Here is a 13234-nt window from a genome sequence, read left to right on the forward strand (position 1 = left end):
CACCACCAACGCACACACACACACACACACACACACACACACACACACACACACACACACCTTAGCCTAGTCCTCATTAGGACAAATGTTTTTCTTACGTAAAACTGTGATGGGGAGAACTCAAAGCTGTTATCCTCTGGCAGTAATTCAGTAGTCAGATTTTAAAAGATCTTGATGACTGGAAGGGAGCTGTCAAATATCATTAAAATTTTCCAGAGTCGCCACAGAGAGAGCTGTGCAGTAATTCCAGTGTCTAAGGAAAGACCCACACTTCTTACTTCTAAGAGAACCGAGAAACGGGTGTTGGATAGGATTTGAACAAGCTTTCTTTCATCTATGGAAATAGCCAGCACCACTGTGTCAGGACTCCAGTGCCCCCTGCCAGCTATCTACAAGCCACCTCCCAAATAAGTGTAAGTCACCTCCAAACTGCTGTTTCATGGCCAGTATCTCTGGTTCTACCAGAACAGAATCACATGGCTTATTCACACTTTTGACACCCAAAGGGTTTGAGACAAGGGCTGAAGCAGGAGTAACTCCCACGGGGGAGCCAGTGGAAATTCTTTTGCTGAGGGACTCTACTCTACTGGGCGATGGACCAGGGCATAGGTTCCTTTCGCAACATCCAAGCACTGTGTGGCCTTTTCTATAACCCTTGGTCACCTGAGGGACCAAGAGTTAAACTGCCTGTACAGTCTGAACTGTGAAGGTTGGAAGTAAATCCAAATGGACCAATCGCCTGGCTCTGTTTCATAAATAAACAGAAAAGTTCAGGTTTGGGACCATATAAACTTAAGTCAATATTAGTTATAGAGGAAATCCTGTTTGTTCTTCTGTTATAGTTGCTTTTTAAAAAGAGCTCAAGAACATTTTGGTATGTTATAATGCTAAAAAAGACCATTTAAAATACACGCCCCACAAACTGAGAAATGTTGTTCAGGTACAAACTATTGTATTTACTTTCGAATGTTAAATATTAATTTCCCAATAAAGGAAAAAAATAATGAAATACACGCCTCATGACTGCAACCAAGTAGAAAGAAATCATTTTCTTTAATACTGCACATACAAGTTAAAGGGATTTTCTCAGTATTCTTCTGGGATAAAACTTAAAATGCTCCCCTTTTGAAGAAGCTAGAAATTCTCCTCTAGGTTCTGATGCCCTGTAGTCACCTTCTCATAATTATTAAGATAAAGGTAATGAAGTGATTGTTATTAAATACCTTGGGTTCAATTTGGCCCAGATTTCTCACAGTTCCTAGTAACTAGAAAGTATATATGACAGAGTCTGAGTAACCTTGTGTTTAAACTTCTAGAGTACCAGAAAAGACCTAGAATTGCCAAAACAATCTTGAGAAGAAAGAACAAAACTGGAGGCATCACACTCCCAGATCTCAAATTGTATTATAGGGCCATTGTCATCAAAACTGCTTGGTACTGGAACATGAATAGACACACTGACCAGTGGAATAGAATTGAGAGCCCAGAAGTAAGCCCCCACACCCATGGACATCTCATCTTTGACAAAGGGGTCCAGACGATTCAATGGGAAAAGCAGAGTCTGCTCAACAAATGGTGTTGGAAAAAATAGGTTGAAACATGCAGAAGAATGAAACTGAACCACTACAAAAGTAAATTCAATACAAATACGAAATACAAATTCAAATACAAAAGTAAATTCCAAGTGGATCAAGGACTTGGATGTTAGACCACAAACTATCAGATACTTAGAGGAAAATATTGGCAGAACTCTTTTCCACGTAAATTTTAAAGACATCTTCAATGAAATGAATCCAATTACAAAGAAGACTAAGGCAAGCATAAACCTATGGGACTACAGCAAATTAAAAAGCTTCTTCACAGCAAAAGAAACCACTGCCCAAACCAAGAGACCCCTCACAGAATGGGAGAAGATCTTTACATGCCATACATCAGAAAAGAGGCTAATAACCAGACTATATAAAGAGCTTGCCAAACTCAACAACAAGACAACAAATAACCCCATCCAAAAATGGGGGGAGGACATGGACAGAATATTCACCACAGAAGAGATCCAAAAGGCTGAGAAACACATGAAAAAATGCTCCAAGTCTCTGATTGCCAGAGAAATGCAAATAAAGACAACAATGAGATATCACTTCACTCCTGTGAGAATGTCATACATCAGAAAAGGTAACAGCAGCAAATGCTGGAGACGGTGTGGGGTCAAAGGAACCCTCCTGCATTGATGGTGGGAATGCAAATTGGTCCAACCTCTGTGGAGAACAGTCTGGAGGATTCTCAGAAGGCTAGACATGGACCTACCCTATGACCCTGTAATTCCTCTCCTGGGGATATATCCTTAAGAACCCAACACACCCATCCAAAAAGATCTGTGTACACATATGTTCATAGCAGCACAATTTGTAATAGCCAAAACCTGGAAGCAACCCAGGTGTCCAACAACAGATGAGTGGCTGAGCAAGGTGTGGTCTATATACACAATGGAATACCACTCAGCTATAAAAAACGGTGACTTCACTGTTTTCAGCCGATCTTGGATGGACCTTGAAAAATTCATGTTAAGTGAAATAAGACAGAAACAGAAGAATGAATATGGGATGATCTCACTCTCAGGCAGAAGTTGAAAAACAAGATCAGAAGATAAAACACAAGTAGAACCTGAACTGGAATTGGCGTATTGCACCAAAGTAAAAGACTCTGGGGTGGGTGGGTCGGGGGGTGAATTCAGGTCCAAGAAGGATGACAGAGGACCTAGTGGGGGTTGTATTGTTATATGGAAAACTGAGAAATGTTATGCATGTACAAACTATTGTATTTACTGTCGAGTGTAAAACATTAACTCCCCAATAAAGAAATTAAAAAAAAAAAAGTGTTCACCTTGTAGCCAGTTGATGACACATCTGGCAGAGCAAGATTCAGACTTGAATCCCAGGTTCAAGTCCCCAATCTCTACCTGCAGAGGAGAAGCTTTCTGAGTGGTGAGCTAGTTATATAAGTGACTTTCTCCATCTCTCCCTCCTTATTTATTTCTGCCTCTATAAGAAAAAGAAAGAAAAAGAAAAAAATGGCTACTAGGAACGGCAGAGTGGTCATGTGGGTACAAGTTCCAGCAATAACCCTGGTGGCTAATAATAATAATGATAATAATAATATCATCATAATATTTACCTATGATATGCATTTTTGAAAAATTTTATTGGTGATTTAATAATGATTAATAAGCTTGTAGGATAAGAGGGGCACAGTTCCACACAGTTCCCACCACCAGTGTTCTGTATCCCCTCCCCTCCATTGGAAGCTTCCCTATTCCTTATCCTTCTGGGAGTATGGACCAAAATTCTTTGTGAGGTGCAGAAGGTGGGAGTTCAGGCTTCTGTAATTGCTTCTCCTCTGAACATGGAGTCGACAAGTCAATCCATACCCCCAGCCTGTTTGTCTTTCCATAGTAGGGTTCTGGGGAGGTGGAGTTCCAGGACACATTGATTAAGTCAATTAAATGTCATGGTAGCAACTGCAGTTTGGTGACTGAAAATCATTAAGATCTAAAGCAGAATAAATTATTTAATAATCAGGAACCTAAAGGTAAGAACATAGCAGATGAGATTTGGGGTCTTCATGTTGGAAGAAGCTAGGAAGTCTATTTTAGGTATATTCTAAGGGGGCCATGACTTTACTAATTTTTCCTGAGCCCGGCCGCTAACATGCAGGTGGGCTGAAAGTATTGACTGGGAAGATGATGTCAGAGTTGAGGATAGGATTACAAAGATGGTTCAGGACAGAGAGTAGCTCCCAAATATGAGGAGAGTATATAAAACACTTAAATAAAATTAAATTAGTCTTGCTTTGCTTCAGTGTTTTACTGTTAGTTTTTTGATGTAACAGTGCATTTATTTTTAGCCTTGTCAAACAAACACACACATTACCTCGTGGGGGAGATAGTAAAAAGCTATGCCAAGAATATAGTTTTTTTTTAAGATTTATTTATTTATTGTTGATTTAAAAATAATATCTTCTCTGAAATCCAGTCACAATGAAGACTTTGATCAGAGTTTGGCTCTCCTCTGGCTCTTCCCAGGCATAGCTCTTTATGTCAGTCTATGTTCCAGTGTCTGAACATTGTATTTATTACACTTTTATGTAGTACTGGGGAAACTTTTTCATTTTTTTAACTTGGAGTGAAAACACAAAGTAGAGGGGTGAGGAGAGATACCAGCCCACCTCTACAACATCCAGGGAGCTCCCTGGGTGCCGTCCACAGTGCTCTATGTGGTTCTGAGCCTTGAACTCAAGCCCTTGTAGGTGATGCAACATGTACTCTACAGGGTGACCTACCTTCTGGCCATCTACCGGCTGATCTGAAATATTTCCTCCCTGGTTTAAATGTAACAGTCATATCACATTCATCTTTTTCTACAAAGAGTTTCTACCACACAACGTAACATTTATAGAGATTCAACAAAAGTTATTTGAATGCACGAACGATGGAATGGACTGCGGCTTTAGGAGCAGAATCTTACCCAGGATGTGAGAAACAGACAGACTATCCGTACTCTAATTGTTTAAAGGTGGATCCACAGGGAGTCTGGCGGTGGCGCAGCGGGTTAAGCACACGTGGTGCAAAGCGCAAGGATCGACCTAAGGTTCCGGGTTCGAGTCCCTGATCCCCACCTGCAGGGGAATCGCTTCACAGGCGGTGAAGCAGGTCTGCAGGTGTCTACCTTTCTCTCCCCCTCTCTGTCTTCCCCTCCTCTCTCCATTTCTCTCTGTCCTATCTAACAATGATGCCATCAACAACAACAATGAAAAACAACAAGGGCAACAAAAGGGAAAGTAAACATATTTAAAAAAAAAAAAAAAAAGGTGGATCCACATAATATCCTGTTTTAGAACTCAGGTCCACAGAGAGAATGATTGTGAAGCACTTTCTGACCTGTGAAATCCTACATAAAAGTAGGCAAATGTCACTGCTATTGATGAGTTAGCAGCCCTCAGGGAATCGCTTTTGAATCTGTGAATCGACAGTCTGTGAAGAATGAAGTTGGCTCACTGGAAGAGGACTATGAAAGGTTCCGTCAATGGAAGGAAGTTCACATGAACTTGTCTCATCATCCAGTGAGAGCCCAGTGTGATGAGATGGGGTCTTCCTGAGGCTGTTCCCAATTATTAATTTCTAAGGCCAGATTTGTAAATAACCATTTACTTAGATGCTTCGAATTTGGATAATTCCATATATCACTTCCAGAAATATGTATTACCAGGTACAAAACAATCACAGGCTTGACTGGTCAAGGAAACATGAGTCCTATTTGCATGAGTCTACTGAGAGGCTAACATACTGGCCTATTTTGAAGTCTCCATGGGCAGTAAGCTTCACTGGTTCTGGAAGATGCAATCAAACTTTCAGGGCAATTTGACAAGCTACTGTGGTTCAGATAGATGCTAGTGGTAGCCAAAGTTCACAAATTATGTCAATGAAGCTGGATTCCATTAAGTCAATCAGTAACTAGAGAAATAGTTAATTGAGATACAATCGCAAACAAGAAAAACATGGTAAATTAACGAGGTAAGCGGAATAATCTCATTTCTTGACATTCACACGCTATCAGACAGCAGAATCTGATGTCCAGCAGATAAAGCAGGCAGAGTTCAAAAATGGAAAAGGAGATGACGGACTAGGGCCATGAGTAATTCCACAAAATCGGTCAAATGAGAGCTTTCTGAAAAGCAGATGACGTCTTCACAGAAGGGAATTGCCTGGAAACTACTAGAATATAGTTGCTACGCTACACACTAACCTGCCCAAGGTCATTTGCAAACTGGGTTTTCAAAATGAGGCTGAATGACATTGAAGCCCAAGAGCTCTCTGAGGAGCTTCCTGCCAAAGCACAGATGATCAAGCTGCTAGGCTGCACCATCCCTTACAGACTTTTCTGAGTCCAGGTGCAGAAAAATTCAGAGTGAAAATAAGCAGAGGGAGGAGGAGGGGAGGAATAGCGTAATGGTCCTTCAAAAGGCTTCCATGCCAAAAGCTCCTTCATGGTTCTATCTAGGTTTCATCCGCCACATTGCAATAAGCCAGGGCTGAAACATTGTTCTGGTGTGTGTATATATATTCTGGTATAAACACACACACACACACACACACACACACACACACACATATATATACACACTAGAACACTGTTTCATGTTTCCTCATGTTTCCTTGACCAGTCAAGCCTGTGATTGTTTTGTACCTGGTAATACATATTTCTGGAAGTGATATATGGAATTATCCAAATTCGAAGCATCTAAGTAAATGGTTATTTACAAATCTGGCCTTAGAAATTAATAATTGGGAACAGCCTCAGGAAGACCCCATCTCATCACACTGGGCTCTCACTGGATGATGAGACAAGTTCATGTGAACTTCCTTCCATTGACGGAACCTTTCATAGTCCTCTTCCAGTGAGCCAACTTCATTCTTCACAGACTGTCGATTCACAGATTCAAAAGCGATTCCCTGAGGGCTGCTAACTCATCAATAGCAGTGACATTTGCCTACTTTTATGTAGGATTTCACAGGTCAGAAAGTGCTTCACAATCATTCTCTCTGTGGACCTGAGTTCTAAAACAGGATATTATGTGGATCCACCTTTTTTTATATTTATTTTCCCTTTTGTTGCCCTTGTTGTTTTTCATTGTTGTTGTTGATGGCATCATTGTTAGATAGGACAGAGAGAAATGGAGAGAGGAGGGGAAGACAGAGAGGAGGCGAGGAAGACACATACCTACAGACCTGCTTCACCGCCTGTGAAGCGACTCCCCTGCAGGTGGGGATCGGGGGCTCGAACCGGGAGCCTTAGGCCAGTCCTTGCATTTTGCACCACGTGTGCTTAACCTGCTACACTACCGCTGCACTCCTCCTGCTTCTCCCCCTCTTCCTCCTCATTATTACATATATGTGTGTGTGTGTGTGTGTGTGTGTGTGTGTGTGTGTGTAATAATGAGGAGGAAGAGGAGGAGGAAAAGGAAGAGAAGGAGGAAGAAGAAGAAGAGGAGGAGGAGGAGGAGAAGGAGAAGGAGAAGAAACAGCAGGAAACTTTCACCTTGTCTAGTCTAAGCTTTTATATTAAAAAGGAGAAGGAGAAAAGGAGGAAAAGCCAGAAATGAAAGAGGCTGAAGAAGACCTCAAATCACAGGACCGGCCTTTCTGCAGTAACAGCTAATGCCAGTATGTGTTCACTCTTCGGTATTTTCTTGTCTTTTTTCTCTTTCCCCCCCTCACTCCCTGGACCTCCCATTCTTTTTTCCTTCCAGAGCATGGCTCAACTCTACCTTATGGGGATGCCAGGGATGGAACCTGGGACCTTTGGTGCCTCAGGCATAAAAGGCTTTTTGCATAACCATTATACTATCTCCTCAGTGTCCCTTCCTTTTTTTAAACTGCCACCAGGGTTACCACTGGGGCCCTGTACTGCACAAGGAATCCACTGCTCCCAGCAACCATTTCCCTGTCTTTTTTTTTTTCCTTCTTTCATTTAAAAAGACAGACAGACAGACAGAAATTGAAATGGGAAGAGGAAAATAAAGAGGAAGAGAGAAAAAGGGACACCTGCATCACTGCTTCACTGCTCATGAAGCTTCCTCCTTGGAGGTGGGACTGAGGGCTTGAACCTGGGTCCTGGTGCATAGTATACTCAAGTGGGTGTACCACCACCCAGCCTCTCCTGTAGTTTCTAAGAACTAGAAACTAGAAAGTGTGTGTGTGTGTGTGTGTGTGTGTGTGTGTGTATTCATACTTTCACTTAACAAGCAATTAATAAAAATTTACCATGTTCCAGTAATGGGAAATCCAGAAATGAATAGAAATAGGTTTCTACTGTTGAAAAATATATATATGTGGGAGTCCGGCAGTAGCTCAGCCAGTTAAGCACACGTGGCACAAAGCGCAAGGATCAGTATAAGGATCCCAGTTCGAGCCCCCGGCTCCCCACCTGCAGGGGAGTAGCTTCACAGGCGGTGAAGCAGGTCTACAGGTGTCTGTCTTTCTCTCCCCCTCTCTGTCTTCCCCTCCCCTCTCCATTTCTTTCTGTCCTATCCAACAATGACGACATCAACAACAATAATGACAACAACAATGGAAACAACAGGGGCAACAATAAAGGAAATAAATAAATAAATAAGTAAATATTAAAAAAATATGTGAGGGAATGGCAGGCGGTGGTGCACTCGGTTAAGCGAACATAGTAGGAAGCGCAAGGACCACCTCAAGGATCCCAGTTCGAGCCCCTGGCTCCCCACCTGCAGGGGGGGGGGTTGCTTCACAAGCAATGAAGCAGGTCTGCAGGTGTCTGTCTTTCTCTCTCCCTCTCTGTCTTCCCCTCCTCTCTCCATTTCTCTCCATCCTATCCCAACAACAGTAATAACAAAAATGGAAAAGATGGCCGCCAGGAGCAGTGGATTCATGGTGCGGGCACCAAGCCCCAATGATAACCCTGGAGGCTATATATCTGTGTGTGTGTGCGTGTGCGTGTGTGTGTGTTTACATATATATGAAGAAAGAGGGAAATAGAGATAGTCAAACAAATAATTACAGTGCAGTGCAGCATTGAATTTGAAACAAAGGAATAATACAAAGTCATAAAGGAACGTGACACTAGGAAAAACATATCTCTTATCTCTGTTTGTGTAAAGACAGCCCACTGTATAGCTATAGATAAAAAAGGATTGTGTACGGTCTATCTGAGGTAGGCCATTTGGCAGAAACAAATAATACTTTTCTTTTAAATACTCAGTTACTGAGTGAAAGGTAGAAGGAAGATGCAGGAGAATTGCTGATCACTGGACAAACTTACCCTGTGACTGAGTATTTATTGCCTTTTACTCATATCTCTCTTCTAAAGTGTATAGTCCTAGTCATTTAGGGTTTTTTCTCAAAACCTAGCACAGTATTAGTTTCCAGCCAGCTAAATTAAAAAAAAAAGTGTCTTGGGGCCAGGCATAAGCTCACCCAATTGAGTTCACATGTCACTATGTGCAAGGATCCTCGGGAGGAAGCCTCACAATCGGTACAAAAGAAAAATAAAAAAGAGAGGGAGAAAAGGGAAATGGCCATCAGGAACTGCCGATTCTGTGCAGGTACCAACCTCCATGGTAACCCTGGCGGTATATATATATATACATATATATAAGTTTTTTTTTTCTTTAACTGTGCCACGGACTGGGTGATGGGCCACTTGGTAGAGAGTACACCTTGTGGTGGTCAGGGCCTATTTTTGAGCCCTAGCACCAAAAGGGAGCAGCAGGGAAGGTACTGAGGGAGCTTTCTGGATGGCGAAATAGGGCTGTGGCATCTTTTCACTCCATATATATTTTTTCTACCATACATAGAATAGAAAATTGGGTCAAAGAGACTGCTTGGTGTTACTATATATACCTGAGAAATTTGACTCATTTTCTGGTGCCACAAAAAAAAAAAGAAAAGAAAAGAAAGAAAGAAAGAAAGAAAGAAAAGAAAAGAAAAGAAAAGAAAAGAAAAGAAAAGAAAAGAAAAGAAAAGAAAAGAAACTAGCATACTTTTTTTTTTTTTGCCTCCAGCGTTATCGCTGGGGCTCAGTGCCTGCACTATAAATCCACTGCTCCTGGAGGCCATTTTTTCCCTTTTATTGGACAGGACAGAGAGAAATTGAGAGAGGAAGGGGGATAGAGAGAAAGAGACACCTGTAGACCTGCTTCACAGCTTGTGAAGCTCTCCCTCCTGAAGTTGGGGAGTAGGGACTCGAACCTGGGTCCTTGACTGGGTCCTTATACTTAGTACTATGTGCTCTTAACTAGTTGTGCCACTACCCACCCCCTCTTTTTTTTTTACTTTTTTAATATTTTATTTATTTTCCCTTTTGATGCTCTTGTTTTTTACTGTTGTTGTAGTTATTATTGTTATTATTGATATCATCATTGTTGGATAGGACAGAGAGAAATGTAGAGAGGAGGGGAAGACAGAGGGGAAGAGAAAGACACTTGCAGACCTGTTTCACCGCCTGTGATGCGACTCCTCTGCAGGTGGGGAGCCTGGGGCTCGAACCGGGATCCTTCAGCCAGTCCTTGCCTTTCTCATGCTTAACCCACTGCACTACCGCCCGACTCCCTCTTTTTTTTTTTGTATTATGCAGTTTTTAAGTAATATTAACTGCTTATACAATAAAAAATTTTGTAAGTCCCAACATTTTCTTTCTACATTGAATATACATGCTTCATGTAAATCTACAATGTTATAAATAACATCTGTAAAATCATACTTACAATCACAATAGAAGGGAAGTAAGGCAATAGTTTAAATTGGCCTGTGAACTAATGATAATAAAATGTTGATATGATTGTTACAATCGAGAACATTTAAATACTGAATATATATTGTGTTGTTTTAAAAGAGGGGTAGTGGGTTAAGTGCACGTGGAGTGAAGTGCAAGGAGCCGCATAAGGATCCTGGTTCGAGCCCCTGGCTCCCCACCTGCAGGGGAGTCTCTTCACAGGCGGTGAAGCAGGTCTGCAGGTGTCTATCTTCCTCTCCCCCTCTCTGTCTTCCCCTCCTCTCTCCATTTCTTTCTGGTCTATCCGACACCGACGGCAGCAATAACAACAATAATAACTACAACAACAATGAAAAACAAGGGCAACAAAAGGGAAGATAAATAAATATAAAAAAGGCATCTATTAAAAAAAAAGAGAGAGAGGGGTAGCAAAAGTTAAAATGAAAGCTCTGGTTGTTTTCTTATGACACAACTGGGTGAAAAGCAGAACTCCACAGAAGTTTCACAATAAATTCCAAACCACACTAGACTTGTCTGTTGTCAGGTTTTGTTACATTCCCCCTAACTCAACCCAGACTCCCTGAGGTTGGCAAACAGGGCAGAGTTGGAGTAAAACCACGCCCTTCCTTTGAGCTTACAGGATGCACGTAGAATTCTGGGAGAAACCAAGAAACCAGCTCCCCCCCCCCCCACATGCGGCAAACCTGTCACTTTCAGTGTTTATTCAAATTTCAAACTTAGACCAACGAATAGACAGTTAGTTGCCAGTGAGGGAGAAGGGAAGAAGGACAGAAGAATCCTACTTCTGATCCATTCAGAACAGGATGTAGACATTGTTAAGATTGTCTAATAAAGGGAAGCAAGATAGTAAGAAGGCAAAGAGGGAGAGAGGTATAGGAGGAAGCAAGGAGTAGAAAATATCACAACCAGGGCCGGGTGGTGGCACTCTTGGTTGAGGGCACATGTTACAATGCACAAAGACCTGGGTTCAAGCCCCTGGTCCCCACCTGCAGGGGGAAAGCTTCACAAGTGGTGAGACAGTGCTACAGGTCTCTCTCCCTCTGTCTCCCTCTCTCTCTCTCTTTCTATCTCCCCCTTCCTCGAAATTTCTGGCTGTCTTTATCCAATAAATGAAGATAACTTTTTTTTAAAAAAAAGAAAGTATCGTACCAAAAATTAATCCAAGTATATGGTCCTAAGCTCCAAGAAAAAAAAAAACAAAAAACCATTCACAGTCTACTTAATCCAGTTTGCTTGTCTGCAGACTGAAGCAGGTTGTTTTCATGACAGCTCATTGAAAGAACATGTAATGAAGAGTTTCATTCAAGCCCCTGGTCCCCACCTGCGGGGGGTGGGGGGAGGAAATTCACAGGTAGTGAAGCAGGACTGTAGGCGTCTCTCTGTCTCTCCATCTCCCTCTCCCCTCTCAATTGTCTCTGCCTCTATCCAATAATAAATAAATAAATAAAAGTTTAAAAACAGAGTTTCATTTCAAAAAAAAATCTCACAACAACCCAATTTTGTGGAATGTGCTTGGTTACTTATTTTTACCATTTATACTTTTGCCCTGTAGCTAGTCTTATCAACAACAAACAAGATGGTACATTTCATCCCAAGTTGGGGATGTCGTTCAATAGCAAAGCACATGTTTGATATGTATGTGGCCCAGGGCTATAGCTCTGGCAAAAATGAAGAAAAAGAAAGAATAGGCAACTGAAAAATATTTCTATCTCAAATTTTCATTTCTGTATTTATAATAGCATTTCTGGACTACTAACCTCTTTCTGGTATGGTGCTAAACAGTTCCCATACTTACAATCTTGAATGTTCTTATAATCTTGTACAGTTTATAACATGTGAATTTTGAAGACAAATTCTTTTTTTTTTTTTCTTTTTCTTTTTTGTCTCCAGGGTTATTGCTGGGGCTCGGTGCCTGCACTACAAATCTACTGCTCCTGGAGGCCATTTTTCCCATTTTGTTTCCCTTGTTGCACTTGTTGTAGTTTGTTATAGACACCTGCAGACCTGCTTCACCGCCTGTGAATCGACCTCCCTCCCCCCACCCCCGCCACCGCCGCAGGTGGGGAGCCAGGGGCTTGAAGACACATTCTAATTGAGGTCTTAAAAAGATAACATCTATTCAAGGTACTGTGCTGCTGAAAGAAACCAACCCTTTGACCTACCCTTTAACCTACCCTTTCTTGACTATAAAGAATAAGAAATTGGGGGAGAGAAATTTTGGAATTTAATTTTGAAAAACTCAAATAAAGTCAACATAGATGATGAGGGCTTTAATCTTTGTGGATTTCAACTTATCTGGAAGGCAGCTATGCTCACCTCCATACTACAAACATGGCTTGATTTTAATTTAGTGAACTTAATTTGCAAAAGGTTCTTTTTAAAAAACTTTTTATTATCTTTATTTATTGGAGACAGCCAAACATTGAGAGGAAGGGGGAGACAGAGAAGAAGAGATACAGAGAGACACCTGCAGCACTGCTTCACCACTAACAAAGCTTTCCTCCTGCATGTGAGGACCGAGGGCTGGAACCTGAGTCCTTGTGCACTGTAACATGTATGTTCAACCAGGTGAGCCACCATCACTTCACCCCCTCCTTTTACTGTAACTTTTCCCTGGAATTTGATCATGGAAGGGAATCTATACTCAGACTTGAAGCCTACTATTGTTCAGGAAAATGTTATACTACATTTATGGTGTCCTTTGATATCATCATAGAACTCATGGTAGCCTCTACCTCTTGTGAACTTAAAAATGCATTACTCGTGGAACTGTGTAAGTACAAGACCTCGGCAGCAATAAATGAATACATCAACGAACAAATAAATATGCACTTCTCGAATCTTCCGATGCAAATACTCTCTGGACCCACCTCCTCGTTCACACCAGGTCTACCCTTCAGTCCAGCTGTTCCCAGGCAATG

General features: G+C 41.6%; 1 long non-coding RNA gene across 1 annotated transcript in view; it reads right to left on the bottom strand.

The window, feature by feature from the left end:
* Nucleotides 1-272: 272 nt before the first annotated feature.
* Nucleotides 273-13234, bottom strand: part of LOC132533910 (uncharacterized) — a 74138-nt gene continuing 61176 nt past the window's right edge. Inside the window, exon 3 of the long non-coding RNA XR_009545672.1 lies at nt 273-3038. This is a non-coding gene — a long non-coding RNA (uncharacterized LOC132533910). The remainder of the gene's footprint in view (nt 3039-13234) is intronic.

The sequence above is a fragment of the Erinaceus europaeus genome, chromosome 17, assembly GCF_950295315.1.
Source record: "Erinaceus europaeus chromosome 17, mEriEur2.1, whole genome shotgun sequence".
NCBI classification, from domain to species: Eukaryota; Metazoa; Chordata; class Mammalia; order Eulipotyphla; family Erinaceidae; genus Erinaceus; species Erinaceus europaeus.